The sequence below is a fragment of the Chrysochloris asiatica genome, unplaced genomic scaffold (genome assembly GCF_000296735.1).
Source record: "Chrysochloris asiatica unplaced genomic scaffold, ChrAsi1.0 scaffold00150, whole genome shotgun sequence".
Classification (NCBI taxonomy): Eukaryota; Metazoa; Chordata; class Mammalia; order Afrosoricida; family Chrysochloridae; genus Chrysochloris; species Chrysochloris asiatica.
In genome coordinates, this window is record NW_006408668.1 from 3,446,093 (window position 1) to 3,448,606 (window position 2,514).

The window sequence follows — 2,514 nt, forward strand, 5'->3', positions numbered from 1 at the left end:
CCTTCCATCTTCTTTTGATGCCTTCTGCATTATTCAATAATTTGCCCAGAGAATTCTTCAATAACAAAAGTCGAGTCTTGAATTTTTCATCAGTTCCCCCAGCTTGCCGTACTGTGATGGCTTGTGAGTTTCTTATATTGTGGTGACTTGTGAGTTGCTGTGATTCCAGAAGCTATGCCATGGGTATTTTAAATACCAGCAGGGTCACCCATTGTGGAAAGGTTTCAGATGAGCTTCAAGATGAAGACAGACTAGGAAAAATGAGTGGCAAACTACTTCCAGATACTTAGTCACTGAAAACCTTATGAATAGCAGAGAAACGCTTTCAGATATAGTGCTGGAAAATGAGTCCCTCAGGTTGGAAGGCACTCAAAATGCGACTGGGGAAGAGCTGCCTCCTCAAAGTGGAGCTGACCGTGATGATTCGAATGGAGTAAAGCCTGTAGGAGTAAAGCTTGCAGGACCTTCATCTGCTGATGAAGCACAACTCAAAATGAAGAGAAACAGCTGTAAACATCCATTAATAATTGAAACACGGAATGTATGAAGTATGAATCTAGAAAAATTGGAAATTGTAAAAAATGAAATGGAACACATAAGCATTAGTGAGCTGAAATGGACTGGTATAGGCCATTTTGAATCTGACAACTACATGGTTTACTATGCCAGGAGTGACAAATTGAAGAGGAATGATGTTGCATTCATTGTCAAAAAAAACATAACCAGATCAGTTATGAGGTATAATGCTGTCTGTGATAGGATAATATCCATGTGCCTACAGGGAAGACCAGTTAATACCACTATTATTCCAATTTATGTACTAACCACTAAAGCCAGTAAGGATGAAATAGAAGAATTCTCCCAATTCTTCAGTCTGAAATTGATCAAACATGCAATAATGATATATTGATCATTACTGGTAATTGGAATGCAAAGGTTGGGAACAAAGAGGAAGGATCAGTAGTTGGAAAATATGTCCTTGGTGATAGAAATTATGCTGGAGAACACATGATAGAATTCTACAAAATCAATGGTTGGTTCAGTTCAAATAGCTTCTTTAGACAGCATAAGAGACAATTATACACATGGACCTCACTAGATGGAATACACAGAAATCAAACCGACTACATCTGTGGAAAGAGATGATGGAAAAGCTCCACATCATCAGCCAAAACAAGGCTAGGGGCAGATTGTGGAACAGACCATCAGTTGCTCATTTGCAAATTCTAACTGAAGCTGAAGAAAATGAAAACAAGTCCACGAGAGCCAAAATGTGATCTCGAATATATCCCACCTGAATTTAGAGATCATCTGAAGAACAGGTTTGATACATTAAAGTCTAAAGACCGAAGACCAGAAGAGTTATGGGATGATATCAAGAGTTATGGGATGATGTCATTAAGAAGAAAAGAAAGAAGAAAAATATCAAAATGGATGTCAGAAGAGACACAAAATTTGTTCTCTAGCGTAGAGATGCTAAAGCAAATCGAAGAAATGAGGAGGTACAAGAGCTGAACAGAAAATTTCAAAGATCAGCTCAAGAAGACAAAGTTAAATATTACAACAAAATGTGCAAAGATCTGGAGTCAGAAAACTGAAAGGGAAGAACACACTCAGCATTTCTCAAGCTGAGGGAACTGAAGAAAAAATTCAAGCCTTGACTGGTATGAATGCATCCTATAAAAATATGTTCATAAAAATTATATTGCAAGGCAAGAGAATAGCCAAGATGATGGAAGATAAAGAAGGCAAGTACACATATTTTACCAGATACCTAGATTTATCATTATAATATAGGATTAGTGTAAGGATAGACAAACATGCTGATAGAAGAATTCATAAACCAACTCACCCACATGAAAAGAGCAACATTGAAGATCAATGGGAAAAGGATGCTGTTGTTAGATGCCATCAGGCTGTTTTCTACTCAGCGACCCTCCATACAACAGAATGAAGCTCTGCCCAGTACTGAGCCATCCTCACAATTGTTATATTTGAGACCATTGTTGCTACCACTGTATCAGTCCATCTCATTGAAGATCTTCCTCTTGGGCTTCTCAATAAACAACTCCAGAACAACTGGTTATCTATAAGCAAGAAAATATGAAACTGGGTATATACAAATATCAATTTTGACAGCAAATAACAACAACGAGCATTTAAAAGTGAAAGGCAAAAGTCTGGAAAGTTCAGAGGAAAATATAACGTGTTACAATGGAGAACGTTTTCTTAAATAAAACCCCAAGGGCAGATGTACTACTTGGAGCCTCCACAACAAAGATATGACAGATGAAATGAAACAGACACAGATGGAAACTCTAGCACCCTGAACTTCAAAGGAAAGGTTAGAGAAGTGGACTGAATGCTTGTTGTTGTTGTCAGGTGCCATCGAGTCGGAGCCAACTCATAGCGACCCTGTGCACAGCAGAACGAAACAATGTCCAATCCTGGGCCAACCTCACTACTGCTGCCACACTTGAGTCCATCAATGATGCCACCTGGCCAATCCATCTC